Source organism: Euwallacea fornicatus, chromosome 7, assembly GCF_040115645.1.
Source record: "Euwallacea fornicatus isolate EFF26 chromosome 7, ASM4011564v1, whole genome shotgun sequence".
In the NCBI taxonomy this organism is placed as follows: Eukaryota; Metazoa; Arthropoda; class Insecta; order Coleoptera; family Curculionidae; genus Euwallacea; species Euwallacea fornicatus.
In genome coordinates this window covers 3,649,301-3,661,980 of record NC_089547.1, presented here as the reverse complement: position 1 = coordinate 3,661,980, position 12,680 = coordinate 3,649,301, and the positions used below count along the sequence as shown (strand labels likewise).

The 12,680-nt window shown below is 40.5% G+C and overlaps 1 protein-coding gene across 3 annotated transcripts in view; it reads left to right on the top strand.

Annotated features, from left to right (window-relative positions):
* The window catches only part of LOC136339858 (integrin alpha-PS1-like), a 67,930-nt gene that overhangs the window by 37,496 nt on the left and 17,754 nt on the right, over positions 1–12,680 (top strand). The window lies entirely within an intron of this gene.

Here is a 12,680-nt window from a genome sequence, read left to right as displayed (position 1 = left end):
GAGACCGGTCAACATTACTTTTCACGGGGAATATTTTTAGGTAATAACTTCGCAGGTGTAGAGTCGTCCCCCTAAGCGGCGTGGCAACTCCTTCAAGAATCTTAATGGCGCGGGGGGTCAAGCGGCATATCAAATCAAAGGCATTTTAATTCCCTTTACAAGTATGCTAAAGTTTTTTTGTTCTGCCTTTAAGCATTGCAAAAAACCGTTTTAAAACATCGGTGAAATAAATAAAAAAAAATTACCTAAACTTAATAACAATAAACTCACCCCCGTAATGCAAAAAATGACGTTTATCATGGAAATCTTAAGATTAAGTGATGGGTTTTTGTGAGCATTGAACGGGTAGTTTTGGTCCGATTTTGCACTGATCAGAATTGTACCGCGAAATTTGTCGATTCATCCGACGATCATCGCGGTTTACACCACTGCAGAGAGGATTGAAATCGTCACCGTCTATTTCAAAAGCAACGAAATAGCCCGTGAAATCGCAAGAATTTTTAATGAAAGGCGTACTGGTGATAATCTGATCTGAATCATCCCTACGTGACGAATTTCACATCTAAATTCACGGAGACTGAATGCGTTACTAACAAAAAGCGTGAAAGGCGACATATCGTTGGCTGCACAGAATGCAATTTTGGGCCATGTTGAGCTGGATCATGTAAATCAAGGAAAGATTATTCCAAGCATCCGATAATTAGAATCAACATCAGATATTCCAAGCAGTAGTATTCAGAGGATCTTGAAAAAGCACAATTTCCATCCCTATAGGATGCATCTCATTCGTGAGCACAATGAAGACGATCCAGATAGCCGCATGCAATTTTATGAGGCGATGAGTGAAAGCATTTTGATCAATACCAATTTTTTATATTATATATGGAGTTCCTGCATGTAACTGCCTGGATCAGTATTTTCCCGAACACTGGATTCGTAGTGGAGGTTTCACTGGATGGAGCCAAGATCGCCTGATATAACACCATTGGACTTTTTCTTATGGAGTAATTTAAAAATTGTTGTTTATAAAACGGAATTTAATAAAAATTTAGAACGTTTTCGCCACTGAGTAGGGAGAGCATGTGGTGAAATAACTCTCGAAATGTTATAAAATGCTCGGGAAGAGGTTGAACAAAGGCTCCATTCTTATATGAACGTAAATGGGTCGCAGTTTGAGCACTTAATTGAATAAAACATTATTTAAAAGTTCATTTTTATCGATTTATTGCACCGATGTTTTAAAACGTGTTTTTACAACATTTAAAGGCGCAGCAAAAAAAATTCAGTATACTTGGAAAGAGAATTGGAATACCTTCGGTTTGATATACCACTTGACCCCCCGTGCCATTTAAGATTCATGAAGGGGTTGCCACCTCGATTAGGGGGGCGACTCTGCACCTACGAATTTACGATCTAAAAATGTTCCCCTTAATAGTAAAATTCAAGGGCCTCGAGGTTCTCTGAAGAAGAAAATTTCATTCAGGATTTTTCGGGTGGACTGTTTTAAATGGGCCCCCCTGTACAATCTGATACGCAGATGGCCAGTTAATGTTGCAGTCCCCAATAACGGCACTGTGACTGATGGAATTTCAGCGAGATCCTCTGATTCGGCCAAATTTTGCAGACTTCTATGTGCAACTATTTCGATTCCTTTGGTTTATTCAACAGGTCTGTGGAAGCTCACATCATCCGCTTTGACGTTCTTGGATCGATGGGTTTACTTGCTGAACAAACCAGACACTCGACGCATCTATTTTCGAAACAGGAGCGCGTAGCTAAAATTTCCATTAAACTGATTGCAAAAAGGCGGAAAACGAGCCTTGAAACCGAAGACACCGCTGACGCAATAATTAATTCCTCACTGGAGCGCAGGGATGAAGCTTAGATCAGAGGCCCGGGGGCCCCGGATTGATCTTAATATGTAGCACTGGCTGGTTAATCGTTAACCCCATCGGATCTACTGCGAGGTCAATTTGGTATAAAATTACCTCTGATTCTATGCACGTTCGCATAACATAGCGACGCACGGGTTATATCAGCAGCACGGAACTCATTTCTCCATAACAACATGTGAGTGAGGAGAAAAGGTTCAATTGGATGGCCAGCTGGATCGCTCGATTTGACACCCACCGAGACGTCCGTCTCCGGACCCGTTTAACCAATGATATTAAGGAGGTAAATAAAAATCGATGATCATGTGACGACGACACGACACCACGTGCCCCCCATACCGTAACGAGCGCGAGTATGACAGAGCGTTTCACATACATATCTATTGGAGACATCCGCATGTACCACCTCTACACCAATTGTGACCGCTAACCAGTATTGTGCTGGTCTGGATAAATATGTCTTCGCTGACCTAAATTTAAAATAGCTAGCGACGCAAAGCATGTTTTATGATGGCATTTCTCGGTGACATATAGAAATTCCCGGAATATTATGATATAATAAAGTGGGACGCAACTGAAGTGGAACTGGGAGTTTTAAAAGTCGGATGTGTGGTCGCCGTTAGGCTGATGGTTGCCACGTTGTCTGGCAACATGATCCTGTTTAAATCCGTTATGTCCCGAATTTATGTCTTGCACTTGACACCAAAATCGACAAGCTGTTAACTTCCTACGAGTAAAATGTGAAAGGTCCAAGAACCAGTCCAGCTGTATAATAAATCGCCCTAGAATCCACGAACTAATTAGAGAAAGACCCATTATCGGCCAAGAGCATTACTCAAAATCTACTTTAATTATCATAAAATCTATTAGAAAATTCATTCCGCCCGGACAAAGAATGGAGCCCATTTGTCACGTTGAGGTGGCAACATGATACCCACCATTTTTTGTTCGGTGCGCTAAGAGGGTAAAAACTACGTGACGTCATAACGATATATAACATAACATGTCGGGGATGTCAGCATGTCTGTACTAGTAACGTCATAAGCGTAACAACACGTGATGGATTGAGTTTCAGGGGCCTTCTGAAAGGTAATATCTGATCGTCTATCTGATTACCTGATTGCCATTGTGACTTTTCGTTTCGTGTAATGTATTCCGATGCGTGCATAAAGGCAGCTTTTAATTGTCAGCTATAAAGTGACGTTTACTAGGAGCGCAAAAAAAACTAATTTCAGGGCGGCTCGTACATTCGCTTGATGAGTAATAATTCCCATGTTTTCAATTAATCTTTGAGATAAAACGGTTAATTACGAGAAGTAAGTGATTGAACGTGCGGAAATAAGACCAAAACCTTCGGAGCAAAGTGATTCGTCTTAGAGTGGATTAGTAATAGCAAGTTTAGCTTGATAAACGCTAAAAAATCATCCTCTGCAAGATGAAAGTTTTCATTAATCATCATTCATATATCATCAATATTCCGGGCGTTTACAGCAAAACCGGCCAGAGCGTCCATGTCTAAAGTGCTTTTCTTTTGAGACGCTGAGTGCTAATTTTGAACGCCTCTTTATCTGGAACTTCCAGAGGCTCTAATTGTTTAACTCCAATTTGGAGCACCGTGAAAAGGCGTGCATTTCTCGATTCATCGTAAAAATCCACAGAGTGATAGTTCTGCCCTAAATGCGTTTTGCAGAGGAGGGACGCGCATGAACACAGGGGACCATTTTCATGGAGTACATCTCCTATCCCGAAACAGGTGGTCGAAAAAGAGAGGTTGATCGAGGCTGCAGGGGAAGGCTGCAGGAACATTTACCTGTTATTGTTACTGCAATTCGCCTAGAGCTGTAATATCCGCATTTCCACACCACCGCCGAGTTTCCCACATAGGAGGAATGCGCGATTAGCTATCACATAAACAAGAATTCGCTATTTTCGCTGAAGTAACGTTTAGAAGAAAAACTTTTGGTTCTAAGTGCTTCTGTGGACAGATTGAAAACTGCATTCCCATATGTTTTAATTAATCAAAATGAATCTATTACGAGGCCCCAAGCGAGCTCCGCTGACGGTTTCGGCACTCTTTGCCCGAGGCACACGCAAATAATCCTCCATCATCGCCAATTTAAATATCGTTAGATGTACCTTTACCATTTATCCCAATATTTTTATAATTAATAGTTAATCGGTGTTTATATGATGGTGCTAATAAATATTCCAGTTTTCACACGGAGACCTCGAGTAATGTGAGTATTTCAAGCTCATTATCACCTGTTGGTAGGTAATTTATCAGTGGTTATTTTTACGCCATTTAACTGTTAAAGCAGGTCGGCAATAAAACCTCTGAAAAAATAAATAGAAGTAAATTAATACGTGAAAAAATCCATCGTAAGCGTGAGGGCGCTTACGTGGTACGTCGATATTGAGGCATATCATGGGACTCATTGAAGGCAAGAACCGAACGATCGGGAGGTGAAAGGTAGTAGGTGTTTAATAGATGGACGTGGTAATTTCGTGCATCCGCCTTATTATAAAACAAAGCAATATTGTACCATGGTGTACCACATCTTGTCCCTAAATGATACGTTTATGCTGCAGACAAGAGCCCATTAAAGGAAGTCTGAAAGGTACGGTCTATCATCATTATTGCTCCCACGTGAAATGCGGTGAGAGGTGCTAATTTTTTTTATTCGATTTACGGCAACATGCCCTTTATGCCTCATGGTCTCTTAAGCCAGGCGTTCTATGTGGGTTACGTAACTTCTCTAAAGTGTGGTTACTATGAAAAGCCACGTTTGCAAGACATAATAATCCACACATCCGTATTTGCACAATCAATTCCCATTGATGATATCCCGAAGTGGGTCAAAAACGCTCATAAACTGTTAACTGCTTGTCTTTGACGACATATGTGGATTCGCTTCGTAAAATATTTTCGTTGATGGGTTAATATAAACTGGTTATCAACGCTCCTTTTAATTGAAGACGTTCCTCCTAGTGCTGCCTACGGCAGCCGAAATACCAGATACAGCGCTCACACTGCTGCACGGACACAGGGTGTCTCGAAAATGCTTGTCGGAAATGGTGTTACAAAATTATTTGGGTCAATACGTTTAGATTTGGGTCAAAAATCCTTCGAGAAAAGTGTCTCGTTTAGACGCTATTGGCGGTCAAATTTCTTTAAAAAAAATGTTTCGCCATATTTGGAGAATTCTTTCTATGAAACCCATTGTTCGCACAAAAATGGTCCAAAACTTTTCCCTAAGGAGTTGCATTCTATTAATTTTTTCCTGATGATACTTTATTCCTTTCTCCAACTTTTTTATCCCCCGGAAGTTTTTGGCACGGTTAACATTTCCCTCCGAAAAAAAAAAATCTTTCCTTTCACAGAACACCTCCTTGCCATCCCTTCGAGAATTACCTATCGAGGTGAGCGCTGCTGTCCCTTATGGAAAGTCTCATAAAAAAATTTCGAAATTTCTGGGTCTCTAAAGAAGACGTTTTTCAAACGATTTTTGAACCAAATCTTAACCTATTGACCCAAATAATCTCATCACACCGTTTTCGACATGCATTTTCGGGATGCCCTGTATAAATAAGAATTTTGTGGCCTGGCCTGGATAAAGTCGCGCTGTTTTGACGGCAATCATAACAACCTCGTGTGGTAAAGGCCATAAAGTGAATATTTTATTCGATGAAGCGATTCAAAAAGGCCGAGGATGTGCCAATGAGCGAACATAACTGTGCAATTCCAATAAGCAATATCCGTTGGCGAATGCACGAAAGTCAATTAATTCCTACTTTAACTTATTAGTTATTCACCGCGATGGTACTTAAATTAGGCACTTATACACGTTTACTTGGATCGCGCCATATTTTAGTGTCTCGGCTTTACAATTACTTCTTCATTAGCGTGGTAAACGGCACCATATGCCAGAACTTGTAAATGTCTTGATTATATTTATTAATAGCCATCACTCTGAAGATTCTTTTTCATTTTCATCCCTCGTGGAAGCTGATTAATATGCCAGACCACGTCAAGTGGAAGAAGGCAAAGCGGAAGTTTAATGATAGTTTGTTTTCGGAACATCAAGCCGCGGGTTGATTACTTGTCGGCACAACATGCCAGTTTGCGCTATTGGAAATTTAAACGGCATGTCGGCTACTTAAGCCTCTTAACTTCACTTCTACCGGATGTATTGGGTCCTTCATTAAGACGTGTGCGTAATATGGGATAATCGGTTTCAAGTAGCAAAAATAGATTCCTAAAGAGGTCTTCGAGGACTTTACTCGGCAGCCAGTCCATGAAGAACCTCGACGATTTCCCAGGAGTCGTGAACGGCTTCTTTTTTAACCACCGAAATTGTCTCTGCATACCTGAATGCTCCCAAATATCTCAACGAACGAAGCGAGGAAAGTAATATCCATAAATTATCGTTAAAAGCGACCCAGAACTAGCTGAAGGAGAAAACCTGGAATACCCGGGAACGCTCTAACGAGAACCAAAATGCCTGACATCTCTCGAAGATCGCCGCAAACACCAATAATTTTGAAAAATTTAAAGAACTCCTCTTCTTGGAAACCCCTAAAAATTCCCCGGTACATACCCCATTTCCATGACATATGGACATATTGCAGCCTCCTAGACTGCCCCAAAATGAGGTCTTCCATTCCTCAAAAGGGGGCTCATTAAAACCTCCCGAAAACCCATCAGAGATTATCGCCAAAAAACCAGAAACGATTGCGGGCCTATGGTCATTACGAATCCTCCCCAATTCGTTTCGCGAAGACTAGCTCCCTCAAGAGCACCCTCAACAACCATGAAGAAATTTCAACCCCAAAATTTTGCTCATTGGGCTGCAATCTCTAGGAAATAAGAACTGTTCCTGATGCACTAATTTTGCATCCCTGGTAGTCGGTTACCCACTACACGTCTTATCACTGGGGGATCCCATGACAGGTCGTAGTCGGTGTCTAGATTAGAGATTATGGAATATGTTTTCCACCTTTGACGGAAAAATCACGACTCGCAGCTCTGATTTTCCACCTTCGTTATCCCGCACTGCTCTCATCAATACCCGTCACTAATTTTCTCTTTGATATTAATATGAATTTTCTTGTTGCAGGTAAGATATGCGGTAATCTTAATCTACATATCCACGTGGGACGTAAGTATGTAAATGACATTTAAGCTCAGTGCTACATTGTGTTTTTAATCTAAAGTTATGTTCAAAAAGCTTTGTTATTTGCATTGAACACTCTGATTGATTATCTTCTTGTAGATTATTTACTCGGAATGACTTTCACCAGTTTTTGCGTCTCCTAGGCAAGATGGAATTACTCTGATAAAATCAGCGAGAGAGTGCGAGCAGGAAACGTTCCTCGAAGACCTTGGAGAATCGCAAAAACATTAATCTCGATAGTTCTTCGATCGCTTTTGCCCAATTTTTCCATTCAGCCTCTTCATAATGTCCCCAGAGCAGGACGTTCGACGCCCGCTCCGTGACTCATTTAAGCCTCCGTATTCTTCAAAAATCTGGCTTTTACCGTATTGACTTATTTAGATTTTAGTTCATCAACCTCCCAGAAAAAATTAGCCCAAATAAAAACCCATCAATTTAAATCAGACGAAATTGCCGCACTCTGATAAGTTTATGGGGGCTTTAAGTGGTCCCCGAAAGTGGCGTGCCACACGTCGAAATTAAAATTAATAATAACGAAGCCCGCTTTCGGGCACCCCTTTATGAGAACTGCCTTAAGTTTGGCTGTCTTTGGTCCTTTAACCGCACCATCCGATTTGTTATCTACGAATGAAAACTAATTAAGAATCTGTTCGGTTTCCAATTAGAGTCTTCGCTGATGGCTTGGTGCCTGGGAACTTCACGTCTCAGTGTTTTAGATTACACACCTACTTTATGGCGTTATTGAAAATGCTTGTAAGGGCTAATTAAAGCTGACACTGATGGTCGAGAAGTCTGAACGAAAATAGGCGTAATTGGTCATAGTTATGACCGAAGCCGGTCTATACTTCAGGTATGGTATCGCAGCATTTCATCCGAGGATTCTACATGAGCATTTGCTGGTTTATCGTCATCGTCCTTATTAAAAGGAGACGGTCATTTAATCAACGCGCCAATTAGGTACGGGAGCTGGATACTGGTTGAGATTAGGGAAAAATTCGTGTTACTGCGGCAGAGACAGCAGGACCTTGATTAAAGATTAATCGTTATCTACTATAATCCGGTTTATTACCTATGCAAAATACTATAACTCAACCGTTGCACTCCGCGATATTTTATTTAGGTTGAAATGTTTGCACTTGACTTCATAGATTGGGAGTAGCTATCGATAGTTTGATAATGAACTGCTCACGTGGAACCCAACACGCGGTAGATTGAATGAAGGGCAGTCTGATTACGTCAAGTCCTGTATTACAATTTTACCCATACGGCGCTTGTAAAAAGTATTGCAACTGGTTCCAACCCTCGATAGACCCGGTGTTTTTTTAAAATGCTTATACATGTATAATTTGATTTAGGAAGAGGAATGTAACGCATTATTTCCGATGGTCAAATTTTTCAGCCCTTCCAGCTACCCCTACGAAGTTTTTATTTTCAGATGGAGAAGTGCCCGTATGTCAAATGAGAGGTAATTCAATGAGGGACGCAGGGTCCACGATATTCTCAGAAATAAAGGTTATGTCTTAAGATTTTTTTTTAAATATCGTTTAAACCCGACATTTATAAGTAAAAGTTATAAACGTGTTACCATACCTTTGTCGAGCACTGTATAATATTCTCAAAATTCACTAAAACCACTCAAAATTGATTCCACTTCATGTAGATAATGCGAATTATCAGAACGCTATTAATTGAATACTAATGGCCGCATTTAGTAAGCCGGGGTTGGCTGGGTGCTCACTATATGATTTGACAATTGACATTCAGTGAGTACTGCAATGGGCGGCCAACTGCACGTAAAGAGTGATAGGAATTCTCAAGACGATCCAAATGCACGGCTGATTTCGGGTTGAACCACTGGCTGCAACTTGATGAAGTCTTCTCCTGCACGAGGAATTTGTTGGCAAGCTTGTTAGCGCGTAATTGGAACTACGGCGTCGTTCCGAAAGGAACCATCTGCCCTTACTCGTCTCAGCGAAAACCCCTAAAAATGCCAAAAACCGACGTCATCCCGGACCGCAGCCTAATTGGCTCCTTTTGCAAACCCAAAATATTTAAAGGGCTTTCTCGTTAAAATAACTGAAAGGCCTTTTTTTTGCCACACTCCTTTTTGGGAATGAATAACCAATCAAAATCTGCGGGTCCCAAAGTGTTGGTTTTTCTGGTGGGCCGTTTTGTGTTCTTTGTTCCGCGAATCAAGATAAAGGACTTAAACGGTTCGGCCAGGTAAAATTAGGGACCCCAAGGAAGTATGTAAACTGAGACCGAATAACGGGAAAGAGGATCCTTTATAAATATCGCCGAATATGTGAAGGATCGGAGAATGTGTATGAAATTCAAGAGCTGAGAATATTCATTTCGCTTCAACTTCAGACGATCGGATGATAAGGCCGGAATTAACTGCTTCAAACTGATGAGGAGTATGCATATACATAAGTCGGCCGGAATGTCGGTTATTAAAATTTATTAGGAATTTTTTGGCCATGTGTGTGCCGGGAATATTCGAGAGTATTTGCTAAATGGAGAAAATATCTTGCGAATCCTAAATGACGCGACCGGACTTAATGACCGCATTGACGACACAAATCAATCGTACGTAGAATTAGGTTTAAAAATTGATGTAATGACAGCGAGTAGAGGTGGGTCGTCTTTCGCTCGCCTCCAGCTAACAGCAACCCTCGGATTATAAAATCCAGCATTATTAACTGTTAAATTTAACAGGGAACTGTTATTCAAATATTTTCCTCAATTCCGTATCTCGCTGTTACATAAAATCCGTGGGATGTAATAGCCTAAAAGAAAATAGAGCCATAATTTAAATTCTAACGCGAAATACTTGGAAAGCGTCCAAATCTCTCGGGAGAATCGCTCTTTTATCGTTTTGCTATTTTCCTGAACTTTAGAGAAGATCGATCCGATAGAAAGGCCAAAGACCTGGGCAGAATCGCATTTATTATTTTTTATCCCCCAACATATGACCGGATTTTCCACCTAAAGGCTGAATAGCTGAACTATCACTTCGTTAATAACTGCAGTTATCAGGGGGGCCTTTGCGTAATTCAAACATCAGCGATCGGCTTTGTTTAGATTAAATTGCCGCAATGAAGGCGAAGTGATGAATTGCGAACTGTGTCAAAGCGCTACTTTGGAGGAGCTGATGACGGATTAAATTTTTATCTAATTTTCCAATACAGGCGCTATTCGGGCATTACTGCATCTGCAAATTCATGGTTATCGGCTCGGATGCTCCAAAGGATTTATCACCGGATATTTTAAAATCATAAACGTTTTTACCTTCACGTCAGTCGAGGCCACTTGGGTTTACTTAAAAATTCCAAAAATGCTTCTATTCGGATTTTTAAACATTTTCTGAAGAGTTTCGAATGGATCGAAATTGAGCATGCAACGGGTGTCCCTGCAAGGCTTAGAAGTACTGCAAATATCCCTACTTGGGGTGGAACTACTGTAAGCCTTTTACACACACAATCACGTAATTTGTTGATGAAAGGACTTTCTTTTTTCACAATACTTCCGAAAAGCAAGAGTGTAGCTGAGTACAGCGTACTAATTTCTTGTTAGGCAAGAAGTTAGTATACTCTACCCAGGCACTGATTTTATTTCATTCTTCCTAAATCCTCATATTATTTTTCCATAAAAAGTCCCGTTTTTAGTTAGTGAATGTATGTACATCTTCCATTTATATTCATTTTCTTCTTTGGCATCCACTTCTGTTTTCGCATCGTCAAATAATTCGTTGAAATGCTCTTGACAGTGTTCTTCCTCGTCTTTTCCTTTTACGGAAATTTGTTGTTTTTTTTTCGTTACTTCCGCCCCATTCGATACATCTCACAGTAAATCGTAATTGGTTTGATTTCCCACGTTAAGAAAAAAAATATCCTGAAAATGTCCCCAACAAAGACTTATTAATAGATTTCAGACAGCTTAAACCATATAATAACACCCTCATCCGCGATTGAAACCTAACTTTCCTAGAATTACCACCCTTATAGTCACCCAAACAAATCATCAGCAATTTCTTCACACCACCCTAAAACCATGGCATTGCATGTCGCTTAATTCACTTCGCATGTGCCTTTTGGCTGATTCACATTTCACCCCTAAATAAATGTCACAGATGTCTCATATCGGTTCACCACCAATTGATGCTAATCCCAATAAGCAATATCGTGCATTTTCGAAAAAAGCACTAATTTGATGCTGTTTTGAAGCTAACAGCTGCACTTCTTCTTGCCTCCGGAAAGTTCAAGCTGAAAGGTAAATTAAGGAAGCTAATGGGGTGTTTACGATTACTTGACGCCTTACGGATGTCTTTGGGCACCCTTAAGGGGTCTTTAGTGTCGGGCGGAGTCATATTTCTAAATAGTTGTTAATAAGGGATTTGCAGTGTGTTCGGAAGGGTATGTGAGGTAGTGATACACTGGAGTGCAACGCTAATCGAACATTTTCATGAATTTGTCGGAATAATTTTTTTTTGAGAATTTCTGTGAAATTTTGTTTATATTTTAGCAGTCGCAACTTTTTTGTTGTTTTGGCTTGTTTAGAGTACTCTTGCCTGTATAGGCCAGAAAACCTCGAGTATCGCAGTTTGATGAATATCGTCGCACAATAAGCGGCTCAAATTAAGCAGCATCTTTCCAAGTCCAGACTTAAACCTGATCGAACATGCATTAGACATTCTCTGTCGACGTATTCGTCGTAATCATGTCGAGTTTCAATCCATGAGTGACGTGGAACAGGCATTTCATGACGAAAAGGAGTAATCGCTCAGGAAGAATTCTCCACGTTGATCCGTAGCATATCCCATCATGGCATGGGCGGCCTGAATAGAGCTAGATTTCCGAACGTTCTGTTTTTGATTTAGAAAATTCTTATGGAAAAAAAATCTTTTTTTTTTGCTAGGAGTTTTGTAGACGTCCTTTTTTATTTTGTAATTCTCTTCCTTTTTTCTTCCTTCGATATCTTTCTTACTGTATGAAAAAGTTTAACTCCCCCAAAATTCAGTTCCATTCAAATTACAACCAGTTTCATGCTTGTTTTCCGGAAAAATCTAATTGTCCTGCTAATTTTGCGCTCCAGCACAGTTACGAGCCGACTCCTTGGAGAACCTCGTGCTGCATAGGTCCTTATAAAGCTGACAAATACGGACGGGGCTAATTACCACATGCAGCTTAATTGAACGTTGCTAATTAGCCCTCGGTCTTAATCGGTAAATCCCCTCTAGACTTTCCTTTGTTCCTATTTTGGCCCGATTCAGCTCACGGCGCCATATAGCCCGTTTACATGAATAACATGACTCATTGTTCAACGATACCATTCGGTGCGCTTCAGAATTACTCCTTGGAAGTAAGCTAAACAACCTTATTGCCTCATACCCGGACCTGCGTTTTACATGAATAAAGTAAGCAATCCTAATGATGGAACTTACCTTGAACTGCAATCGACGATATTTGTCATTACGGTAATGAGGAATTAAAATAGTTGCCAGTGTAATGAAACCGCATTCGAATGGCTTATCATACATCATCCGAGTTAAAAAGTAGTAGTTCTTGCTTTTATTAAGTGGACTGGTGGGTAGCAGCTTTATAAATGCTGATAT